This window comes from Bos mutus, chromosome 16 (genome assembly GCF_027580195.1).
Source record: "Bos mutus isolate GX-2022 chromosome 16, NWIPB_WYAK_1.1, whole genome shotgun sequence".
In the NCBI taxonomy this organism is placed as follows: Eukaryota; Metazoa; Chordata; class Mammalia; order Artiodactyla; family Bovidae; genus Bos; species Bos mutus.
The window spans coordinates 20,495,188-20,522,035 of record NC_091632.1 but is presented as its reverse complement, the minus strand read 5'-3'; the positions used below and the strand labels follow the sequence as shown (position 1 = coordinate 20,522,035).

General features: G+C 41.8%; 1 protein-coding gene across 1 annotated transcript in view; it reads left to right on the top strand.

Moving 5' to 3' along the window:
- The window catches only part of C16H1orf21 (chromosome 16 C1orf21 homolog), a 251,280-nt gene that overhangs the window by 186,174 nt on the left and 38,258 nt on the right, over nt 1-26,848 (top strand). The window lies entirely within an intron of this gene.

Here is a 26,848-nt window from a genome sequence, read left to right as displayed (position 1 = left end):
CCCGATACAGAGTAGACATGCATTAAACAATCATGATTAATCACATTTCCTGCTTGGCTGAAGAGGCCAAAAGAGAAGGTTCTGTTTGCCTTGCCTTAGGAGACAATATAGCACTGTGCTTGTCGTATTAGTGCCTAATAGATATTGGATTATTTTACTCAAAGGGGAGTAAAGATGAAATTGAAGAGTAATTCAGGTTTGGAGCTTCTAAGCACCAAAGAAAAGGTGTGATAGATATTTGCAAACCTAGAAATGAAAAGCCTTTTACATTAACCTACTAGAATGTATAAGGTTCTCTGATGTGTATAAACTCAGAATTTCTAGTAATGTTTCTCTTCAATGCTAGCAAAACTATACTGGTTCATCTGAGCCAAAGAAAAGGCAACTTATAGGCTTTTTTCCTTTCAAGTATTATAATAAACCCTTTTGGAGACTCAAGCTGCAAGAGTCTTTGTTAGGTGTCTTTTTTTCGGTAAAGGAGCACCTAACTGAGGCTCCCAGGCTTCCCTGGTGGCTCAGACAGTAAAGAATCTGCCTGCAATGCAGGAGACCTGGGTTCGATCCCTGGGTTCGGAAGATCTCCTGGAGAAGGACATGACAACCCACTTTAGTATTCTTGCCTGGGGAATCCCATGGACAGAGGAGCCTAGTAGACTACAGTCCATGGGGTTGCAAAGAGTTGGACACGACTGAGCGACTAACACACACACTCAGAGCTGGGGCTACCAGCCTCTTTTCCACCCCTGCCAAGTCTCCTTCCCCATCAACTCTAGACATCCCAGACCAGCAAGTCATGACCCCCAGGGGCAGACTCTCCAGAATCCTCAACTATAAACAGGATGATCCCTGGCTCACCACCTCTGAAAGGAGCCAGTTCCTGGCAGAGACCTCCATGACATTAATTCTTCTCTTTACCTTGAATGATCTTTGATTACAGATTAAAGAGATGGTGACTAATAGCAGTTTTTACATTGCCGGTTTAATGACTACTACTGCTAAGTCGTTTCAGTCGTGTCCGACTCTGTGCGACCCCATAGACGGCAGCCCACCAGGCTCCCCCATCCCTGGGATTCTCCAGGCAAGAACACTGGAGTGGGTTGCCATTTCCTTCTCCAATGCATGAAAGTGAAAAGTGAAAGTGAAGTCGCTCAGTCATGTCCGACTCTTAGCCACCCCATGGACTGCAGCCTACCAGGCTCCTCCATCCATGGTATTTTCCAGGCAAGAGTACTGGAATGGGATGCCATTGGTTTAATGACTAGATGGGACTTATTTTTAATTAGTGCTTCAGTTGTCTATATGTAAACGATACCCACTAATGTGCTTAAGGGCCTTTTGAAAAGCGATTATTTTCTTAATTTTGTTAAACATCACTTGTTTGCAATGCTATTTGTGTTCTCTATGAGAAATCTTTTAAGTAGAGATCATTTCCAGCCTTTATGGACTAATTCAGTTTTAGTGGAGATCATCTTGACAAGAGCATTTACCATATTTAGAATAAATTGCAGGTCAGTGGGTTTGCCTAGTCCAAGGAGAATCTACCAGTGCAGAACACAAAGGCATTTTCATGAAATTCAGAGCTGGTTCCCTCACCCAACCCTCTGCCATCCTCAGAGATACACAAGTATGACCCCCCAATTTCCATGGCAGCAAGTACTGGGGGTGCAGACATCTGGTAAACCTTGACAGACCACCTTGGGCAGGGCTAGAGGCCCTTGGCCTGATAAAGTCAGGTAGATAATACCCAGGTAACAGCATGCATTCAGTGACAAGATGAAACCACAATTTGGCATGTTGGGATCAACAGATGTGTTGGTTACAGGACATAAGCTGATTACTTGCCTCAGCTCCAATATCATATCTGAAGTGTGTGCTCTCCTAAATCCTTGAAATTGGTCCCTCAAAAGTAACTTTGGGTTCCAAAAGTCTGACGTTGCCAATTAATAGATATATTTTTAGGATGTTTTTAGATAATACATTTTGGGAATTTTCACCCAGTTTCTTTTTTAAAAGAATCATCTTAGAATCAGTTTTCACCCACTGCAAGGCTTTTAGAGTTTTCTTTTTTTAGTCTGTATCTCAGAATAGTAGCTTCAGAGTTGCCAACTGAAAAAGGACCTGTGTGTTGTGTATGTTGCTGCAAGCTATTCCCAAGCGCACCCTAAATAGGTTTAGAAAACTAGTCCACGGAGTATGTCACGTGGTTTTAGCAGGAAAAACCACTTGACCTCAGTCCTTAGAAGCTGTCACATGTTCTGATTGTGAGCAGTCGTTTCCTTGGACTTGCGAGCTGAAAGGAGAAAAATTATATTTGACTTAGTCATTTCCAAGAAGGTAAATAAATGGTTCTTTTAGCAGAGTGGTGTTAGGTTGTTCTGCCACCTTTAAACTGCAGTGATAGACTAATGGCTCTCCCTGAACTCTAGGAATGGCCCGTCAACCCGGATAAGCTCCATAGGAGCTGGCGCACATTGCTGTCCATTCAGTTTGTCCAGCAGCGTTTGCGCAGCACTGCACTAGCAGCTGCCTAAAATATCAGAGCAAGTCCATGTGGGAGAGATTATAAGAGAATAATCAAGGTCACATGGTCATAGATTGGTTAAATTGTCGTTCATCACGTTGTAGCTTTTGGCATACACAGATGATTTTTCTTCATTTCCTTTTAAAAAGCAAATATGAAAATGCCACAAACTTGTAAGTGCTGAGGTTAAAAGATAATTTTTATGCATTCAAAAAAATTTAAACATCCACTACTAAAATTATTTTATGTAGAACTAGGAACAGTTTCAGAATAAATAATGTTTTAGACCACTATTAAAAGTTCAGAGAAGGATATCTGTTTATCCAAATGCTTAATTCCTGATTGGGTGGCCTCTAGGGGTGGTTCTGCATGTTGTTTGGCCTTTCATATGTTTTAACTATATCCCACTTTCTGTTTTGGACTGAGCTCATGTGGCCAAAATTGTGTCAGTTCAGCATAAGCACTGCTGTGCTTTCTCACCATCCTAATCTTATGTATTTCCTGCATCATGATTTATTTAACAAGTATTTAGCTAATTTAGCTTAATTGTGGAGCAAGGGAGTTAGAACTAAGATTTCCTGATTGCTAATGTTTTGGTTCCACTAATTTGATTTTGTGCTTCCTTTAGCTCACAGTTTCCATTCACTACCCCAGGACACAAGCCTTTACACCATCAATAATGCTCCAGAGACATTTCCACCTCCTTTGGGTTTAACACCTACATCTCATTATCTTTTAACTGAGTTCTTGGACATGCAAGTGGAAAAGAAAATAATGGGTGATTAATGCTTCTGTCATGAGTAAGAACTAACTGTACCTATAATGAATATAACTTACTCTTCAGTTTCTTCTGCAGTGAAATATTATGTTGGTTAACAGTTACCAGACTGAGGTTAAACAGACTTTAATTGAAAACTACAAGCCCATGGCACTGCCACATGCAAATCTAACACCAAAAGGAAGCAAACCCTAAAATTGTTCAATAACACCCCCTAGCATACATAACTTTAGGCTTTCATACTAGGAAGCAAATTCTAGCTCTCATTTCCTGTCTAAAAAGTATATGTTTTTCACATGTCCAGTTATATTGGCACATTCTTCACATTATTCCTGACTTGAATGTCTGAAGGTAACTATGGAGTAATCTAGTGGACTTTCCTGATGGCTCAGTGGGTAAAGAATCCTCCTGCAATGCAGGAGATGCTAGATACTCGGGTTCAATCCCTGGATCTGGAAGATCCCCGGAGGAGGAAACGGCAACCCACTCCAGTATTCTCGCCTGAAAAAAATCATCCCATGGACAGAGGAGACTGGTGGGCTACAGTCCACGGGGTTGCAAAGAGTCAGACACAACTGAGTGACTGAGCAGAAGCAAGCAGACAGGTTATTCTAGTGGAATAATTTCTTTTGCAAATGTTTTTGAAATGATTTTGCTCTAACTGTGGCTGTCTTCTATTCATTGTCTGTGCTTTAGTTGGCTAGTTTAAAGGGATTTTTGTTTTCTTTTGGAGTAAGTCATCTAGGAAAGAGGAAAAGCGCAGCTGGGTGATTCTGGAAATCCACAAGGTGGACGTAGTATGTTTAACCGCCTTTGGTATATGTTAAAAACACAGCCTCTGAAGCCAAACTGTGAGCTTTGTGATCTTGGGCAGGCTCTTAACTGCCCTGTGACTTAGTTTTCTTTTCTGTAAAACAGGTTAATAGTTATAGTACCTGTGTCAGGGAGCTGTTGCAGTTAATGCAAGCATCTTGGAAACCTAGCACATAGTGAAAGCTCAGTGATGATCAATGGTCATGGTTATCATTATTTCACTGTGAATGCTTGGATGTGGTCATGAGCTATAGTTTGGGATCTGACATCAGAAATTCCTGAGTTCAAATTCTCTGAGAGACCTTGGGCAACTTGCTGAAACTCATTTTGTCACCTCTGAATGGGAATAATAATAACAACTACTGCATACATTGTCTAAGTAGACAAAGTATGCAAGATGCTTAGATTAGACTGGGTAGGACAGGCGGATCATAGCTGTTACCTTTTATTTCTTCTGAAACGCTGATTTAAAAAAAAAAAAAAAAAACAGTTAAAGATTCTGCAGAGCAATAATAATAATCCTCTATGACTAAGAACAGAAAAAAGAGAGTGGAAATGGACTTAGCAAACCCAAGAAAGCCAGTCACACTGCACAATGAGCAACAGGAATTGCTAGCACAGATGTCTCTGGAAATGGAGGGAAAAGTGGAGCTGAAAACAAGAGGATTCATTGCAAGTCGGTGTGAAAATCAGACTCTTGGGCCTCCTTCTACGCTCTTTCCAGCTGGGCACTATTGAGGGCTAGCACGCCAAGATGAACTCAGGGCTTGTAAGTGAAAGTCTGCATCCTGAGTGCCAAGGTCCTTGGCATTGTTGCTTTTCCCTGTCTGGCTCCTAGAGTGCTGGCAAGGAGGATTGGACTCTCCACGATGAGATGACATGTGCCTTTCTCTGGGATCCCTACCAGCCCAAGTCAGTAGATCCAAGTATGCTGCCCTTGAAAGTTATTGAACTGAAAAGTCCTGTTGCATCGCTGAAGCCCGCAGTCCACACACCCATCCTGTGTGCACGGAGCTTCCAGGCGGCTGCCTAGTGTCCCACACTTCATTAGGACAGACAGCCAGGGATCCTCAACTGTGGTCCCCTGAGGCTGTATCATAGCGGGGTGTACATGAACCAGATCATTTGCTCGTGCTCTTCAGGCCTCTTAGGTACGTTTGTTAAAGTTTGGGATCCATTCGTTGGGTCTCCTGCATTGCAGGTGGATTCAGTGCTGCTGCTGCTGCTGCTAAGTCGCTTCAGTCGTGTCCAACTCTATGCAACCCCATAGACAGCAGCCCACCAGGCTCCCCTGTCCCTGGGATTCTCCAGGCAAGAACACTGGAGTGGGTTGCCAAACATACCCCTAGATTCGTCCTCAGGTATAGATCCAACCAGTCAAGCGTAAGGGAAATCAATCCGGAATACTCATTGGAAGGACTGATGTTGAAGCTCCAGTATTTTAGTCATCTGATTTTAACAGCCAACTCATTGGAAAAGTCCCTAAGGCTGGGAAAGACTCGGGGCAGAAGGAGAAGAGGGCATCAGAGGATGAGATGACTGGATGGCATTACCAATACAATGAACATGAACTTGGGCAAGCTTCAAGAGATGGTGAGGGACAGGGAGGCCTAGCGTGCTGCAGTCCATGAAGTCACAAAGAGTCGGACACGACTGGGCGACTGAACAACAACATACCTGGCACCTAGCTGGCACTCTAGGTGCTGGCATCATCACTCATTCAACCATCTCAGGACAGAGCAAGTTCCCCATGTTTCACCTACTTCCAGAAGGAGAAGATGCGGTTTGAACATTCAGCTGCTTTTATGACTCTGCCACTTGTGAAAGTTCTAGAGCAGAGAGGGGGAGCCCTGGATTAAAGGGTAGGTGTTTTTTTTTTAATGTATTGAAGGATAATTGCTTTACAAAACTTCATTGTTTTCTGTCAGACTTCAACAAGGATAGGTTTTTAATTCTGCCTCTTACAGTGTGACATTCACCACATCCTCTTATCTCTCTAGACAGTGGTTACTACCGATGTAAAGGGGAGAGACTAGACCATCTTTAGAGATGGCTTCCTTGCTCCAAAATACCCCAAAACATTCCAACAAAAAGTGTTTCTGAACAAGTCTTTCAGGCTGCATGTTGGAAGATTTCATGTGAATAAAATGATCAGAACAGGCAAATCCACAGAGATGGAGGATAGATTAGTGGTTGCCAAGGCGCAGGAAGGTTTAGGGGAGAATAAGCAGTGAGTGCTAATGAGTACAGAGGTTTATTTGGGGATGATAGAAAATGTTCTAAAGTTGACTATGGAGATGGTTGCACATATCTGTGAAAATACTAAAAATCACCGAGTTGCATACTTTAAATGAGTAAATTGTATGGTACAGTATGTGAAAAAAAAGACCAAGTCTTTGAGGTTGACCTGGTTACTTTTCAGAAGTGTACATACGTACTACTATAATCCTAAAAATGTAATCATAGTAATAAATAACTTATATCATGAAGATAAGTAATAATAATATCTAAGAATGATTAAATATCTACCATGTTCCAGATGCTTGCATCATTGTATTTAATCTCATTTCATGAGCTACTACTACTTTATGAAAGACATTCTGTTACCATCATTTTGTAGAGAAATTAACTGAGGCTCTGAGAATTTTCGTGTGCAAAATTTATGGACACTAAATGGCAGAGTCTGATTTTTGAAGATCTGGCCGTGTCTAGAGCCCCCGTTCTCTAGACCTCACCATGCACCTCTTTTCTGAACTCTGGTTGTTCCCCAATAAGATCCTTACACTCAGTCTAGTTTCCTCTCAGCTGCTGTCAGTTTTTAGTCTGGCTTTATTGCCTTCCGCTGGAAAATTATATTTTTCCCTGTAAAGTTGATTGGCATTGGAGTCATAAACAAACTGAGACCTACCAGCTTTTCACAAAGTTCATTTGCACGGAGTTCCCAAAGTCCAAGGGCAGTTAAAGTATTCTGCACGTGTGACATAAAGCAATGTAAAAGTTCCTGCGTAGCTGGACTGTTAACGGGATGTGTAGTTTTTCCCACTGCAGCCAGACTTGCGGATCACCGCATTTCAATGGATTATGTAACATGCCTATTGTCCTTTGGGACTGCAGACTTTATAAACATATAAGGATATGTTTTAACAGATATTTGTATATAAATGTCTTTTCTGTTTAATATTGATTTTGAAGTGTATAAAAATAAAGAAAGAACATAAAATAGATTTGACAAAGCAAGCAAGAAAATCTTTTTGAGGCTGGAGATGAGAACTACTTCCAAATTTTGCTATGCACTTTTTTTCAACTGGGTGGAAAACTTGAATGGTTTTCACCACTGTACATAGCTTAAGTTTACCATTTTAAGTAGCCAGTTCGTTGGCATTAAACATGTTCACATGTTTGTGCAGCATCGCCATCATCCATCTCCAAAACTTTTTTCATCTTGCAAAACCAAAACTCTGTACCCATTAAACACTTAACTCCCCTGTCTCCCCTCCTCCCAGTCCCTGGCAACAACTGGCTGCTTTCTATCTCCATGAATTTGATGACTCTAGTTTGCTATACATTTTGTAGATGGTCTTGCATGCCATGATCAGTATTATAATTAAGAGTAACAGCTGACATGGATTACTGTTAGTATCCAAACAGTTTATGGTGAAAATATCTCAAAGGTATTTAGAGTAAAATGACATACGCTAAGCTCTTTATCCTTCTTTGAAATAAGTAAAAATCTATTTTTTAAAACTCCTGATGTTCTTGTAATTTAGCTTCTTATATGTGACAATGCCCATGTGCTCAGACAGATGTTTCTCCTCGCTCTTTTCTCCCATGGGGCCCCAATCACAATTTTAGTGAAAACTGCAATAAAAGCACCATTCCTTCTTCCCTTTGGTGCCCCCCAGCCCTATGCCCCCAGCTCCAGAGTTCATTCCCAAGACCCTCCTGCCCTTTCAATGCCCAGCCTGATGTTCTGCTGTGCTTAGTTTTTCAGTCGTGTCTGTTTGTGACCCCATGGACTGTGTAGCCCACTAGGCTCCTCTGTCCATGGAATTCTCCAGGCAAGAATACTGGAGTGGGTTGCCCTGCCCTCCTCCAGGGGATCTTCCCAACCCAGGGATTGAACCCAGGTCTCCCACATTGCAGGCGGATTCTTTACCAGCTGAGCCACCGTGGAAGCCCAATAATACTGGAGTGGGTAGCCTATCCCTTCTCCAGCGGATTTTGCCAACCCAGGGATCGAACCCAGGTCTCCCACATTGCAGGTGGATTCTTTGCCGTCTGAGCCACCAGGGAGGCTCATGTTCTGAGGGGGAATTCATGTTGCCAAACAGTGTAGCACTCGAATAAAGGAGGACGAATATTCACTGATTGTTTCCTCAAACAAACCTTTATTGAACACCTACCACTGTCACCTGGCTTACATTCTATTAGACTGAAGCGTGTGGAACAGCACGTGGTAAAAAGAAAGAGCTGTGTAAACAGATAAGCTGAGGTGCCATGACTGAAGTCTGTGCCAACAATAGTGAAGGAGGAAATGCCTTTACCCAGAAGGGTGAGGGTGTCATCATGGTGTTTCTTTGCCCTGTTTTCGCAAGGCTGATGTGGTATGCCATGATGCCTTGACTTGCTTCTGCAGCTCCTGTTCATAGTCTCTGGGTGGACTTGAAGTTGGCAGGAAGACAGCGAAGCTGAAGAGCAGCTGGCGGTTCATTCATTTGGACAGGGAAGCAGCAGTTCCCATTGCCACTTGTCTCACATTTCCGTCTTCCAGTCACTGAATGGAAGTGTAAGACTTTTCCAGAGCAGGGTTGAAAGTCCTCTTGTACACACACTAGCTAAATTGTTATTGGCCTCACATTTTGTTGGAGGTTTAACTTTGCTTCAGAAGGCTAAACAAGGAAACACATTCGTATCCAGGTTACAGTGTTCTTTCAAAGAACATTCCTAAATAGACAGCTGCCTGATTTAGAGGAGGAAAACTAGAGCTTTCTACAAGACATAAGGATGCTAGAAATGGGTCTTGGCTAGGTGGTAATCTGAAGATGGGAACCAAGGGGACAGAACGGTGAGTTAAGGATGGAGGAGAATCTCACTGGCATTAGCACAGAAAGGTTGCTATGCTGTGGAGAGGGCCTTGGCATCGTCCAAGGACTGAAGATGAGGAAAGACAAGAATTTAGGTCCCCTGAACCCAAATTTTTTAAGTACCATGATGATACTCCAGTCTGGTTCATCCAAAATATTTCCCTGAACTGTGGTTTCTTCTCAACCACATATAAAGAGTATTTATTTTGAGGAGAGGATACACACACACACACAGAATCATGTATGCGCACATGCATACATACATACATACACACAGAGGGTTAATAAACCAGGTCTCTGGGGAGAAAAGTCCTGATTTATACCATTTGCCAATTTCCATAGTGTAACTAGTCCCACAAAACTGATTTTAAGTCTCCAGCAGTTCATTCACAGAATTCCTGAAGGACAATTGACTCACCGTAGTAAGAGCCAGCTTCAGCATACCACTGGATATGTGTATTATTTGCCCAGCATAAATGTCAGTATTAGTCATTCAGTTGTGTCCGACTCTTTGCAACCCCATGGACTGTAGCCTGCCAGACTCCTCTGTCCATGGAATTCTCCAGGCAAGAATACTGGAGTGGGTAGCCCTGCCCTCCTCCAGGGATCTTCCTGACCCAGCGATCAAACCCAGGTCTCCCACATTGCAGGCAGATTCTTTACCATCTGAGCCACCAAGACAACTACATAAAAAATTCAAAATGCATTCTGTTTCAAACAAATTAGGAGTGAAGATGAAAACATTAGAGGACTCAAAAAGTTAGTGACTCTGTGTCCTAAAGCTTATTTTACACCATTGCTGTTGTTTGCTGCTGTTCAGTCACTAAGTCCTGTCCAATTCTTTGCAACTCTGTGGACTGTAGCCCACCAGGCTCCTCTGTCCATGGGATTTCCTAGGCAAGAATACTGGAGCAGGTTGCCATTTCCTTCTCCTGAGGATCTTCCCAGCCCAGGAATTGAACCCACATCTCCTGCATTGTCAGGTGGATTCTCTACCACTGAGCCACCTGGGAAGCCCCTGATTTGAAAGCCTCCAAAGATAGCCCTAAGTCATGTCTGACTCTTTCAATCTCATGAACTGTAGCCTGCCAGGCTCCTCTGTCCACGGGATTCTCCAGTCAAGAATACTGGAGTAGGTTGCCATTTCCTTCTCCAGGGGAACTTCCTGGCCCAGGTATTGAGCCCAGGTCTCTCCCACACTGCAGGCAGATGCTTTACCGACTGAGCTACATGGGAAGCCCCCTTATAAAGGAACCTTGAAGAAATAAGAAATGACAAGACCCGGGGACATAGTTCACTTGTTCTTACCTTGTCTCCCCAGCTTGGTGGCATTGCCAAAGGGGGCCCAGTCCAATTCCATCATGGTCCACATCAGTGGAAAGTGCTCAGCTTGCATGTTCGTTGGGAATGAACACCCAAGTTGAGGGTCAGTATGGACAGAAAGATCAGAAAGAAGGCTTTTCTAGAAAGCTTCCAAAAGACTGAGGAGATAAAGACAGTCATGGTTAAACACACCCCCTTTAAAACATTTCAGAGTCCATTCTATGTGTGACATTTCGAATGAAGATATTTCTAGCAGCACATTTCTCTAAAAGGAGAAAATAAAAAGATGTGTTTACTCTATTGCCCGAAGTGCCATATTTCAATTTTAAAGAGATTGTTCAACCCAAATGCTAGCTGCAACCAACCAGCCTTCCTCGCCCTGGGCTAAAAGGACATCAATAATGAAACAACACCAGATTTGATTATTGACTGTCAAGTCTGTGTATAAAAATCTAGTGACTGAGTCCACATTGTAAAATAATTGTACCATGACAGAACTAATGCTTGTATTAACTAGACAGCCTGGGGGTTACTATTAAAGCAGCAACTTCCCCTCATTTACTCTGACTTCTGGTGGGAAGAGGTTACAGAAGAGTATAGGAGAGAGCATAAGGGTTGGGAGCTAAATTTAGAATTAGCTAGGATTCATGGTAGAAATGAAGAAAGAGATGATAAATGAAAAAATAAGTCAGTTCTTTTCCACCAGTCATCAAATTAAAAGCTCCTATATGGGAAAATGTAAAAAGATTTTTAAGCACACTTTAAAAAATTACAATAGATGCAACAGAATTTATTTTTTATACAAATATATATAGCGTTAGAATTTTTTTTTTCATATCAAGAGTTCATAGGCAGGAGAATAAAAGATGTTGTGGTCATTCTTACTTCTCTTCTACCAGCAAGCTCCCTGATTTACAATGCTGTGTTAGTTTCTGCTGTAGTGCAAAGTGAATCAGTTCTACATATATAGGTATTTACGTATAGGTCATTACAGAGTGCCGTAGGGTCTTGAAAAGTGAAATGAAGATGATAAGCAAATATGACAGCCAGGGAGAGAGGGGCCATTGCTTGACCACCTCAATCCCTTTGGCCCAAGGTCAGATTCACACCAATAAATGCTGGGCCTTCAGACAGGTGTTCTCTCTATCGGTAGTGCGTTCCTGCCATCCCTCTGGCACAAGCACCTCCCTCTCACTGCCTTGCTCCTACATGAATGTTGGTTACGTTTCATATGGATTGTTGTTGTTCAGTCACTCAGCCGTGTCCTACTCTTTGCTACCTGATGGACTGCAGCATGCCAGGCTTCCCTGTCCTTCATTATCTCCCAGAGTTTGCTTAAACTCATGTCCATTGTGTCGATGATGCCATCCAACCATCTCATCCTCTGCCCTCAGTTTTTCCCAGCATCAGGGTCTTTTCCAATGAGATGGCTCTTTGCATCAGGCGGCCAAAGTATTGAGCTTCAGCTTCAGCATCAGTCCTTCCAATGAATATTCAGGGTTGATTTCCTTTAGGATTGACTGGTTTGATCTTTTTGCAGTCCAAGGGACTCTCAAGAGTCTTCTCCAGCACCACAGTTCAAAAGCATCAATTCTTTGGCGCTCAGCCTTCTTTATGGTCCAACTCTCATATCCATACCTGACTATTGGAAAAACCATAGCTTTGACTATATGGACCTTCTCTGCTTTTTAATATGCTGTCTAGGCTTGTCATTTCTTCCAAGGAGCAAGCACTTTTTAAAGTCCGTATGTTTACTTATCCATAATAAGTAAAGGATGTGTCTAAAAAATAATTGCATTTTACTGTATCCATTCAGAAAGACATTTTCTCCTAATTTATTTTGATTCTTTAGGACATCATGATCCAGGCTCTCAAGTTTCAGTTTCATTCCCTTCAAGAACAGTGCACCACTGCCTAGCCCATTTCTGCGTTAATAGCTGTGTCAGCTTTCCTTTGCTTGCAGAGAAAGATACCTTTATTTTGGAATGTCAACCCATCCACTATTTGTATCAGAAAAGTAAAAGTGCTTATTTATATCCATAGTCCATCCTTTTCATTAGTAACCCTAAACCTTCTTTATTTTCCATTTAGTCACCACCATTTCCTACTGTCAGCTAAGCCAGAGATCTGGCTGCCATCCTTCACAATACTTTTCCATCTCCTGTATGCACCCAGTTGACCTCCCATCTTTTCTATTCTTCTATTATTGTTTTGCATTTGGGGTTTTTCCTCACGTATTTGCAGTTGCTCCCTGAGGCTAGGACTCTCATTGATCTTTTCTTACTGTTATCCTCAAAGCCTAACAACGTGCCTAGTACCTAGTGGACGCTCAGTGATTTTCTTGACAACCCTCAAATCTGTTCCCTTGTCTCTAATTCCCAGAGTAATTGGTTATCTTATCAATACAAGCTGGCATGTGATATGCACTTCCTGTACAACAGGCAAGCCAGGGAAGTAGATGCAGCTTTTCCCCCCGTTTCGTAAGTGAGGAAACTGCAGCATGGTGGTTACGTAATCTGCTCAAGGTGACGCAAGTAGAAAGTGGGGCAGCGGTAAGACTCCAGAACCCACAGTCTTGTTATCTGCTGGGCTGTCCCCTCTCGTCTTGTTAGCTTCTCAGAGCATCTCTTCTAAGTTGCTGGTACAGCCTCCTGACCAGCTCTCTGATCCCATCTTTCTTTTTTAATTGGAGTACTACTGTTTTACAGTGTTATATTAGCTTCAGGTGTATGACATAGTGATTCAATATTTTTATAGATTATACTCCATTTAAAATGTTTATAAAAATATTGGCTGTATTCCCTGTGCTGTACCTTACACCCTTGTATCTTATTTATTTTATACCTACTAGTTTGTACCTCTTAATCCTCTTCCCCTGTTTTGCGCCCCCCTCCCCTACCCAGCTTCTCCGATTCCATCTTTGAAACACAATTCAGACACGACAGAAGTTTCATGAACCCCTTCGGTAGTTCCACCTTGTTTCAAAATCTAAGCGCCCAGCATGAGCCCCTTATAGGCCAGCCCTTGCCCACCTCACCACCTTGTCTTTTGCACCCCACGTTCTCTCTGGATCTGCTGGGCTCCATATAGCTCTGCACCCCTGGTTCTCTTCTCTCCCTGCCAGGTATACATTCTTCCCCCTTCAAGACCCAACCCTGCCTTTCCTTCTCCAGGAAACTCCCCTGATCCTTCCTCCGAATTGTGTCATTGCAGGTGCTTGCAACACACATATGTCTATCTTTTTTAAAGTCTCTTCTCTTTGTTTTTAGTGGATAGGGATCATACCTTTGATTCCCTAGCACAGCCTGCCACAGAAGGACCATGCAATAGCGATTTAGTGAAGAATGGGCCATTGTGTTTCTCTGCGATGGTTTTCCACTAGTTCTTTTAGTTTATGTTTCTCTCCCTGTGTGACTATTCATGGAGAGCCGTGGACCTGCATTTTGATATTGGTTTGGCCTTAGTTAATGGAGTTTTACAGATGTGATAGGCTGAATAATGACCCCCCCCCAACCTCCTGGTTTGTCTACATCCTAATTCTTAGAACCTGTGAATATGTTCATTTACATGGAAAAAAGGAAGTAATTTTGAATAAATTAAGGATCTTGACATGGAAAGATTATTCTGAATGATCACAAGGATCCTTACAAGAGTGATGCAGGAAGATAAGAATTAGAAAAAGAAGATATAAAGAAGAATATATTAAAAAAAAGATATAAAGGAGGTCACAGAAGAGAGATGCTAAGGGGTTGACTTTGAAAATGGATAAAGGGGGCATCAATAACAATAATAATGCAGATGGTGATTGGAGCCATGAAATTAAGACACTTACTCCTTGGAAGGAAAGTGATGACCAACCTAGATAGCATATTCAAAAGCAGAGACATTACTTTGCCAACAAAGGTCCGTCTAGTCAAGGCTATGGTTTTTCCAGTGGGCATGTATGGATGTGAGAGTTGGATTATAAAGAAAGCTGAGCACCAAAGAATTGATGCTTTTGAACTGTGGTGTTGGAGAAGACTCTTGAGAGTCCCTTGGACTGCAAGGAGATCCAACCAATCCATCCTAAAGGAGATCAGTCCCAGGTGTTCATTGGAAGGACTGATGCTAAAGCTGAAACTCCAATACTTTGACCACCTCAAGCGAAGAGTTGACTCATTGGAAAAGATCCTGATGCTGGGAGGGATTGGGGGCAGGAGGAGAAGGGGACGACAGAGGATGAGATGGCTGGATGGCATCACCAACTCGATGGACGTGAGTCTGAGTGAACTCCGGGAGTTGGTGATGGACAGGGAGGCCTGGCATGCTGCGATTCATGGGGTCGCAAAGAGTTGGACACGACGGATGAACTGAACTGAACTGAACTGAAAGGGGCCATGAGTCAACAAAAGCAGCCTCCAGAAACTGGAAAGCAAATTCTCTCCTAGAGTCTCCAGAAGGAAAAAAGACTCAAATACCAATTTTAGACTTTGACTTCCAAATTTATATTTTATTGAATAGGTCTGTGGTAATTTGTTAAGCAGTGGTAGGAAATCTATATATGTTTTGGTACCTTGAAACATGGCAGTGCTGTAACAAATACCTAAAAATGTTGAAGTGACTTTGAAATTGTGAAGTGGACAGAGACTAGAAGAATTTTGAAGAGCTAATAGAAGAAGCCTAGATTGCCTTGAACATCTAGCAGAAGTGTGGATATTAAAGACTGCTAGTGAGGGTTCAGAAGGAAATAAGGTATATATTATTTGAAACTGGAGAAAAGAAAACCACTGTTATATAGTAGTGAAAAGTTAGCTGAATTGTGTCCTACAGGAATGTGGCAAGCAGAATTTGTAAACAGTGAACTTGATTATTGAGCTGAGAAGATTTCCAAGCAGAGTGTTGAAGTCACATCCTGCTTTATTCTTGCTGCTTATAGTAAAATGGAAAAGAAAAGAGATAAATTGAAGAGAAAGCTGTTCCTTAATCAAAAAACCAAGATTTGATGATTTGGGAAATTGTCAGCCTATCCATATTGCAAAAGACACTAAAACTTGGAGATTCACTACCAGGAAAGCATGCTCTGGAAAGAAAGCCAAGAGTGTAACTGAACAATATTGTGCTCGTTTCTGGAAAGGATTAAAAAGTCAGAGTATTTAATCACACAGATGTCTCTTTGAATAGACTTGGCATGTGATTTAGGCATGAATTCCCTCAGCCATCTCAGCCAAAGCCAGGAATAGAGGTGAGATTATCCAGGAAAGATCTGTGCAGGAACATCCTGCATTATGGAGTGAATACCATGATATACACAGGAGACCCATGAGGATCTCAAGGAGTTATACCAACAGAAATACTGCTTCTTTGAACTAAAATGAACAGAGAGTGAACTGAAAGAAGGTTGTTGCACTCCCAACCTTCTATAGGTAGGAAACAATCTGATAAGAAAAACTCAGCTGTAACCCTGTGCTCCCTTCAAGAAAAAAGGAAGGAAGACTACAAGCTAGGAGCCACAGGCCCAGAGGGCAAAGTCTTAAGCCACAGAGGATTATTCCAGTACTTTAAAACCTAATGGAGTTTGCACACATTTTGAAATTGCTTGGGACTGATGACTCCCTTTTCCCTTCCATTCTCTCCTTTTTTGAATGGGATCACCTATAGCTGTTATTTTATATAACTTGTTTCTAGTTCCACAGGTTCACAGATGGAAAGGAATTCTGCCATAGCATAGATGATACCCAGAGCCTCATTTGTATGTAATTTAGATAATTTAGGTAGTAAGATAATTACATAATGGAACTTTTAAGCTGATGAAATTTAAATAAGACTTGAGACTTGAATTGATACTGTAGAGAGTTGAGATTCAGGCACCATGGGATGAAGTGCGGGTATTTTGCATGTGGGATAGGTGTAAATCTTTGGGGCCCAAAGCGACACTGTGGTAGGCTAAACAAAGGCTCCTACAAAGGTGTCTACATCCTAATCCATGGACCCTGTAAATATGTTACCTTCATGGGAAAGAGGATTGAATTAAGAATCTTGACCTGGAAAAATTATCTTGAATTGTGTGAGTGGGTACGATATAATTACAAGGATCTTTGTAAGGGTGAGGAAGGAGAATCTGAGTTAGAAAAAGAAGGCTTAAGAAGTGGAGGTTGGAGAGGAGAGAAGATGGTAGACTGCTGCTTTGAAGATGGAGGGAGTGACCATGAGCCAAGGAATGTAGGTGAAATCTAGAAGCTGGAAAAGCAAAGGGAACAGGTTCTATCCTAGAGCCTAGGAAGGAAGGCAGCCCTGTAGACTGTTTTTAGACTTCTGCCCTCCAGAAATGTAAGATAATAAATTTGTGTTCTTTTAAGTCACTAATTTGTGTTTATTTGCTATAGCAACAGTAGGGAATTGATGCATCAGATTTTCTGGACACTGACAAATTTGGGATTAAAGAGAGTCGTGGGTATGTCAGCTAGATCAGGAATGCTGGAGTCTGATTTTTGGCTAGCTTATACACCACAGTGAATGCGAGAAAAAAGATCATGCCTCTAAGAAAAACTAGATCATTTAAGTTTTTGTTTTTAGCTTTGACATTTACAGTTTCTTAACTTAGTGAGGAAAACCTGTCAAGATTTTGGTTCATCACAGGCAAAGTTTAGCAATTCTGCACAAATGGTGGTTTTTTGTTAAAATATTAAAGATGTGATGGATGATATGTTTCTTTGTTCTAATATTTTGTTAACTTTGATGAAATATACTTTGAATTTTTTGCCTGTGTTTCTACCCACCATAAAAATCTGGCGAAAAAGATGTTTGTTTGTGGCTACTCAGCTCTTAAGTACCATCTTTTAGGGACCATAGTTATAATAGTTGGATTCTTAAAATCTTTGGTCTTTTTATCATGGATCACAATGGCTATGATTCACATCCCTATGTATTTTGTTGTATTTGATGATTGGAAAGGAGAAGTGAAAATAGAAAAGTTAAGGGGTGGGTGGGTGTGGGTGCAGTTTTCCGAGTGGGGAATAAACCACATATTTTTGCCTTTATCCTGTCTTACTGTGTCCAGGTGGCATTTAACATAATATGCTAATGTCAGCTAACCAGTTTCAGCTTTGTTTTGAAATCTAAACTTTGGCATTTTGGACCAACTTAAACTTTCAGTAACTTTTTTTTCATGTTGAGTAAAGTAAGATGCTTAATAGATTTACCCATCAGACTGTCTGGATAGGAAGATTGCAGTGATTAATGTTAGGTAGTTCTTGATAAAAAAAAATAATAACTTTTTTAAAAATTAGCATTATGGTCACCATTAGGGCTATTTTTAAAAAAATTTTATTGAATATAATTGTTTTACAATGTTGTGTTAGTTTCTGCTTATAACGAAGTGAATCAGCTGTATATCCCATCTCTCTTGGACCTCCCTCCCTCCCCAACCCACGCCTCTGGGTCATCACAGAGCACCGAGCTGAGCTCCCTGTGCTGCGCAGCAGCTCCCCACAAGCTTTCTATTTTACACATGGTAGTGTGTTTATATCAGTGCTACTCTTCCAGTTCAGCTCACCCTCCACTCCCCTCCATGTCCACTTCTCTGTCCCCTGTGTCTGCGTCTGTGTTCCTGCCCTGCTAATCAGTTCATCGGTACCATTTTTCTAGATTCCACATACATGCATTTGTTTCTCTGACTTCACAACATTCCAGTTCTTCTCCTTCCAAGCACATAGTAGGACTGGACATTCTCCAGTCTCTTGAATTTCAGTGTGGTCCTGTGACATACTTTGGTGGAGTAAATATGAACACTTAACTGGTGTTCACCTTTGTTCTCCCCTCCCCTGTCAGAAGGCAGTGGCACCCCGCTCCAGTACTCTTGCCTGGAAACTCCCATGGACGGAGGAGCCTGGCAGGCTGCAGTCCATGGGGTCGCTAAGAGTCAGACACGACTGAGCAACTTCACTTTCACTTTTTACTTTCATGCATTGGAGAAGGAAATGGCAACCCACTCCACTGTTCTTGCCTGGAGAATCCCAGGGACGGGTGAGCCTGGTGGGCTGCCATCTATTGGGTCATACAGAGTCAGACACGACTGAAGTGACTTAGCAGCGGCGGCAGCAGCCCCTGTCATGTTGATTATGAGAGCACATGTGGACATGGGGCCTCCACTAGCCTGAGTCCCTGAGTGATGAGAATGAGCTGAGCCCCTCTGCCACCTTGCACAGGATGTGCAGCAGGTGTAATTCATAAACTTGTATATTATTAAACTACTGATACAAGGAGGTGTTGTTTTACTGCAGCAAAACCTACCCTGTCCTAACTGAAACAAGCATCTAGGTCAAAAACTAAATATGGTCCCCCCCTAAATTAGAAAAACCTGGAGATACATCATCTTGTTGAAAACATCCTTAACTTATAATTCTCAGTGTGATTTATAACAACATTATAGCTTGTTTCTTTTAATTCCTGACATAGTAACTGATGTGAAGAGCCAGCTCATTGGAAAAGACCCTCATGCTGGGAAAGATTGAAGGCAAAAGGAGAAGGGGGTGGCAGAGGATAAGATGGTTAGATAGCATCACCAATTCAATGGACATGAGTTTGAGCAAACTCTGGGAGATGGTGAAGGACAGGGAAGCCTTGCATGTTGCCATCCATGGGTTCACAAAGAGTCAGACAAGACTTAGTGAATGAACAACAAAATAGTAACTTAGTGACTTGGTTCTAGGTTTGTTGGTGAACAATGAAATCTGAGCAATTTCTTACAACTCTATTTACTTTTTAAAGATTGTTTTAAATGTTTCCATATACCTTGTGAAACAACTATGTGAAATATATTAGGTACTTTAAAACTGATTTGCTCCACTTAACATTTGCTTGATATAAAATGAGCTCCATGGTAATATTTTAATTTATAGAAAAAGAATTTCCATAAATCTGAGACTTGCCATGCCAATTTTATCAGTATTAAGTAATTCTAACAAAATACTAATAATTCTAATAATCTCCATGGCCAAGTAATTTATTACATTGACCTCACCTAATTATGATACAGGTGGGCCCATGTCAACAGTTGCATTGGTTCACCTGGGCCTTGTCATTTGCTAACATCCAGAAATTCTGTTGGAATCAATGTGGCTCAGCTGATCATCATCACTAAGAAGATGGAAGATAAAATTCCTTTATATTTGAAGGAGGTGGTGTCCTGTCTCATGCTAATATCACTGAAGAAATCACACATAAAACATCAGATGAGGTTGTTTTCTCAAAGAGTATATCCTATAGGATACTCCCCCAAAGCTGGAATGATTCTTCATTAGTCACAGTTGAACGTGTTCTCATTTTTAAAATGTAGGTGTATCCCCCACCCCCACAAAAAGAACCCTCTGAATTCTTGTTAACGTATAGGGTTGGCCAAAAAGTTCATTCATACATTTCTGCACCATCCTATGGACAAACCCGAACACGTTTTTTGGCTAACCCAGTGTTTACCTTTTCTAGTTTTCAGGTACTTTCTGAAAAGCAGTGGTTGAAATGTATACACACACTGCGTCTGTGTAGAGAGAGAAACCCGCTGAGAGTTTACATATACTGCTTTTGTATCTTTTCTCTGTGGCAGCCCCTCATTAGCAGTCCCAGAAGCTAGTACTCCAACTTCCAGTATTTTTCTCCAGCCCTTCAGCTTCCTCCATCTATCAGGAGGGCCATCTGTCAGGCCCTTGGGATTTCTTTATAGACAGAATTTCCTGCTGTTGGGCCCAGAGAAAAGAAAATGAAATCCCTCCTCACACTTCCAACCCAGACCAACTCTGAAACTTCCCTGCAATCAGACTCAGGGATGACTCAGGCAAAGAAGTAACAGGAGCAAAGAAGCTCCTTCCTTTACCAGCAGGAAGCAGGGTGCTGTCTTCCACTGCCCAAAGGCATTGTGCTGCTTTCTTTAGAATTAAGGAGCTAAAGGTCGAAAGGATTTTTTAAAGAAGCTGTCCGTTTCTCTTGGTATTCTGGCTTTCCTTTTGGGAGATACCCGCCAGGGGTTGGGAGCATCAGGATAAATATATTTCGGTTTCAATTCAGTTTAGTCGCTCAGTTGTGTCCAACTCTTTGCGACCCCATGGACCACAGCACGCCAGGCCTCCCTGTCCATCACCAACTCCCGGAGTCCACTCAAACTCATGTCCATTGAGTTGGTGATGTCATCCAAACACCTCATCCTCTGTCATCCCCTTCTCCTCCTGCCTTTGATCTTTCCCAGCATCAGGGTCTTTTCAGATGAGTCAACTCTTCGCATCAGGTGGTCAAAGTATTGGAGTTTCATCTTCAACATCAGTCCTTCCAATGAACACTCAGGACTGATCTCCTTTAGGATGGACTGGTTGGATCTCCTTGCAGTCCATATTTTGGTTTGACGGTCTCCAAGTAGGGCTTCCTAGGTGGCACAGTGGTAAAGAATCTGCCTGCTAATGCAGGAGATGCAGGTCACGTGGGTTCGATTCCTGGGTCAGAAAGGTCCCCTGGAGAAGGAAATGGCAAACCCACTCCAGTGTTCTTGCTGGAGAATTCCATGGACAGAGGAGCCTGGAGGGCCATAGACCATAGGATCACAAAGAGTCAGACATAGCTGAGCATGCCTGCACACAACGTGAGAGAAGCTAAGAAGAGAATGGTAAGTTTACCTAGACACTGACAAGTGTGTTCTGTTCATAAAGAAGTAAAATCATTCAAAGCAAAGGAGAAGTTGTTTGATTTGCTGTTTAAATAAACCTGTCACTACCTGATGTCAGTTTGCAAGCATTTTTGAGAAATGGATGCTTTTTTGCAGCATTAATCGAAAGCCCCCAAATGGTAGAGTTCAAAGGATTGCTGCTCTGGGAGGCCTTGCTATTGACCCCTGAGGCAACCCTGCAGAAACCCAAGGCCCAGTTTGAAAACTGCTCTATGGAAGGCCAAGAGGGGGAATTCTAAGCACAGAAGTTTCTTTTCTCTGGAATACAAGTCCTCCAACTTTTTTGAGCTAACGATCATCTAGGATTCTTGTTTAAAATGCAAATTCCTGGATCCAATCCCAGAGAGGCACACTCAGGAGGTAGTGCATAGGGCCTGGAAATCTGTATTTTAACAAGCATCCCAAATGATTCTGATACCAGTATTGATAGATCATAAAAACACAGCTCTACCAACTGCCTGCTGAAAGGAAAGAAAGAAAAGAAAGGGATTCCCTGGTGGCTCAGACAGTAAAGCATCTGCCTGCAATGCAGGAGATGCGGGTTTGATCCCTGGGTTGGGAAGATTCCCCTGGAGAAGGAAATGGCAACCCACTCCAGTACTCTTGCCTAGAAAATTCCATGGATGGAGGAGCCTGGTGGGCTATACAGTCCCTGGCATCGCAAACAGTTGGATACGACTGAGCAACTTGCCTGCTGAGGGCCCCTTTAATGGCTTCATCTTAATCCCACTTGGTCCCAGTTTATTTTAGGTACTTAGTTTATGAATGTCAAATGCCATTAAAATGGTTTTTTTCTTGCCACGGGAAGTAATATCTTAGTTGCCTCTTCCGTCATCTCCCCGTTTAACTCTCTGCTCCTGTTCCTGGAGCGCCCCTGAGGTGGCATGGCTCTCCGCCCTCCCTGTCGGATCTGCTCCACCTGAGACTCTGAGCCTCAGCCTTCCTCCAGCCGTTCTTGGTTTTGTTTGCTTGTTTCTTTCTTCAAAGGCAGATCTCTTTAAACCTCTTGTCCAACAAACAAACCCGAAGTGGAAGTTAAATGCAAATATAAAATGGACTTTTTAAAAGATGTATTTATTTATTTTTTGGCTGTGCTGGGTCTTCATTGCCGTCCACTGGCGTGGTAAGCAGGGGCTACTCTCTAGCTGCGACGCGCAGGCTTCTCACTGCGGTCGTTTCTCTTGTTGCGGAGAATGAGGTCTAGGCACATGGGCTTCAGCAGTTGCAGCAGGCTCAGTAGTTGTGGCACAGGCCCCGTTACTCCGAAGCATATGAGATCCTCCCGGACCAGGAGTGGAACCAGTGTTTCCTGCACTGGCAGACGGATTCTTCACTCCTAGACCACCAGGGAAGCCCTAAAACAGACTTTTGGTGCAAATACAGCGAACATGTAAGCCCATAAATGTTGCAAGGTGTAGGTGTTCTGATAGATACAAAGAACAAATCCAAATAAGTCACATTTGTAAAATAAATAAAGCCCACAATGAAACACCCACTTGAATGACTATAATCCAAAGGAATACCAAGAGTTGGTGGGGAGGTGGAGAAACTGGAACCATCATGTACTGTGGAAATGTAAAAACGGTGCAGTCATTTTGGAAAACAGTTTGCTAATATCTTAAATTGTCAAATATAAACTTACCATATAATCTAGCAATTCCACTCCTTGAAATCCACCCAAGAGAAATGAAAATATATGTCCACACAAAGACTGGTATATGAGTGTTCATAACAGCATTACTCATAATAACCACAAACTGGAACCAATCCATATGTTCATTAATTTTGCATGTATAAACAAAACACAGTATATCCATATGTTGGAGTATTAGCAATTAAAGTAAATGATATACTGAAATATGCTAAAGTATAAATGAACCTCAAGCATTATGCTAAGTGATAATGCCAGATGCAAAAACTTATATATTATATGATTCCTTTTATATGAATCTAGACAAAGCAAATTTGTAGAGACAGAAAGTAGATCTGGGGTTGCTGAGAGCATAAATGTATGATGAAACTTTGGGGGCTGATAGAACTGTTCTAAAACTGAATTGTGGTGATAATTACACACCTCTATAAACTGACTAATTAAAGTGAAAATGTTAATCACTCAGTTGGGTCCGACTCTTTGCAACCCCATGGACTGTAGCCAGTCAAGCTTCTCTGTCCATGGAATTCTCCAGGCAAGAATCCTGGAGTGGGTAGCCATTCCATTCTCCAGGGAATCTTCCTGACACAGGGATGGAACCCAGGTCTCCTGATTGCAGGCAGATTCTTTACCATCTGAGCCACCAGGGTGGCTGATTTAGCCCCCACTAAATCATTTAATCATACATTTATGATGGGGAAATTTTATTGAATATAGATTTTATCTCAGTAAGGAAGGTAAGTATTTTTTCTTAAAGTATATACCATAATCAAATAATTGACAATTCTTTGCTATACAAAAGAAATAGAAAGACCCTATAGTTCAAGCATGGCCTGCAGACCCCTGGAGGTTCCTGAGACATTCTCAGGGAGTCTTCAAGGTCGTTTTCCTAATAATAAAGAAGCTATTTGCCTTTTTCACTCTATTGACATTTGCGCTGATGGGGCAAAAGCAGCGATGGGCAAAACTGCTTGTGCCTTAGCACAAATCCAGGCACATCTTATTAGTCATCATAGTAGTGCTATTATTTTTTTTATTGGAGCATAATTACTTTATACTGCTGTGTTAGTTACTGCTGTACAATGAAGTAAACTAGCTATATGTGTACATATCTCCCCTCTCTCTTGAACCTCCCTCTCGCCACCCTCCCTGCCACCCTTTTAGGTCATCACAGAGCACAGAGCTGAGCTCCCTGTGTGATACAGCAGCTTCCGGCTGCTTTACACATGGTAGAGAATGTATGTCAATCCTTATCACCCAGTTCATCCCACCCCTCTTCCCCTCCTGCGTCCACATGGCCATTCTATGCATTTGCATCTCTATTCCTGCCCTGCAAATCGGTTCATCTGTACTATTGTTTCAGATTCCACATGTATGTGTTAAAATGTGATATTTGTTTTTCTGTTGCTGACTGACTTCCCTCTATATGACAGACTCTAGGTCCATCCATATCTCTACCAATGACCATACTTCATTTCTTTTAGAAATGACTCAGTAGAAATTAATTTTATTAACTCTTATGCCTTAGATGCATATCTTTTTATTTTCGAATAAATAAGATGGTTATCTCAGGAAAAGCACTTCTGCAGTTGATTGAGCTGCAAGCTGAACGAGCTGTTGTTTTTTTTGAGTCACCATCTCTACTGAAGAATACTGGATATTCAGACTTGGGTATCTGTCACATGTTTTCTCAGAAACAAATGAAGGGAGCCTGTTACTCCAAAGAAAACAATTGTGAGTTATCGTTGCTGCTTATCAAATTCAAATGTTCAACCAGAACTAGAAGGTTGGAGAACTTATGTCCACCACCATAAGCCTGACAGTTTTTGTCAAGATTTTTCTTGTGAGATTGATGCTGATTTAAACAAATGTGATTTTTTTTCACACTGTATAATGAAATGTATCAAAATTTGGAGAATATAGGTAAGGGGTCTCGATACTAAAAAGTTTGAGGGCTACCGACCTAGTGACTAATGGCATGAACCCTGGGCCCATTCTGCATAGAGTCAAATCCCAATGCTATTGCTTGTTAGTTATAGAATCCCCGTAAGTGCTTCACCTCGCCGTATCTCAGCTTCCTCATCTATAAAATGGGGATAATAATGGTACGCATTGCAGAGAGGTGTGTGGGCATACAAATGAGTTAATATGTGTATACTTGTGAACATCAAAATGGGTTGATGTATGCAAACCAGTTAGGACCTGACTTATAGTAAATGCTCCATGATTTGTTATTATTGATTTCTTGATGGGTGGTAACTTGTAAAAAAACAAATACATTATAAATACAAAATAGATATAAATCTCTATGTAAATATATATATATATATATATATATATATATATGTAACTGGGGATCTCCAGCTGCTTTGCCCCTCGCCCATGCCTCTGCCTCACCTTTGGTCTTCTCACTTCCTGGGAAGGCATGTCTACCTGATATCCTAAAGTATCTTTCCCATCTATTAAGTCTCTGTTATATTTGATGGGGATCCTTCTTTCTAGCAACCACATGATACATTTTTAAGGAAGATTTGGCAAGACGTATAATTTTAGAGGGTAGTCTAATAAACTGAATAGAAATAGGATACAAGTATATGTCATTCTTAGAAGTCTCTTTCCTGCCTTAGCAGTGTTTAAAATTGTGATGCATCACTTAAGTTAAAAGAGTTTAGGAAATTATATGACTAGACAAAAAGTATAAGGTTCTGTCTGCCATATCAAATAGATATTTTTTTCAAACAGAAAAAATCCATTTTCAGTGCTTAATCCAAGCAGACAGAAAGTTTAGGGAGAAAATGACTAATTTGGAGGGAACCGACATCTTCAGTTCTTCAGAGAGACTGCTGCTGCTGCTGCTGCTGCTGCTAAGTCACTTCAGTCATGTCCCACTCTGTGCGACCCCATAGACGGAAGCCCACCAGGCCCCCCTGTCCCTGGGATTCTCCAGGCAAGAACACTGGAGTGGGTTGCCATTGCCTTCTCCAATGCATGCAAGTGAAAAGTGAAAAAGAAGTCGCTCAGTTGTGTCCGACCCCTAGTGACCCCATGGACTACAGCCTACCAGGCTCCTCCATCCATGGGACTTATAGTTGAGCTATTTTTATCTCTATTTAAAAAAGTTAATTATGTGCTGACATCATTCATTTGTTCTACCAATATTTGGTGAATGCCTCCTATGAAGTGCCAGGCTCCTAACCAGGCCCATAAAGAAGAGTTGTGGGTCCCGCCCTCCTGGAGGTAGTGCATTCAAGTTTCCTAATTGCTCTCCCACTTTCTCTGTAAAAAAATAGATGGTTCATCTGTTGTTCTCTGACTGTATCAGCAGAGGGAATAGTATATATTTTATACTTTTCAAATGTTCATGAAAACGGTTTTGAGTTTAGTGTGAGGTAGAGAAGGTAGCTAGACTGCAAAAGGATTGTAATGATTTTTTCTTCTCCTGGAGGATCACAGGCAGAATTACCCTGTATTTTGGAGGACTGACATTATACAGACACTCTGCTGTTTGATGGTGAATAGCAAACAGCCTAGCGTGCAAGTCACTGTAGTTTCTCTGATTGTACATTTCACATGTAGTTTTTCTTACATGGCTTGTGCTATCCTAGGGGAAGTAGGAACTCTTGAAAGAGCTCATTTGAGGACCATCTGTTCTGTGTGCCCTCCCATACCACTCTGCCTCTGGTGAGAATGGTGGGTTGGCCCACAGAACTTTTTACTCCTTGCCCTAGCCCAGGTCTTTAATTATTGCCACACCTCAGGTTACTTGAGTGTATGTAGTCACCTGTTAAATGGGTTTAACATTTCATTTTGGTGGGTATATTTAGAGAGCAAATTTTAAAGCCTTAAAAAATTTTTACTGGACTATAACTGCTTTACAATGCTGTGTTTCTGCCATATAACAATGTGAATCAGCCTTATGTATATATATATATATCTCCCCTCCCTCCTGAGTCTCCCTCCCACCCCCACCATCTCACTCATCTAGGTCATCACA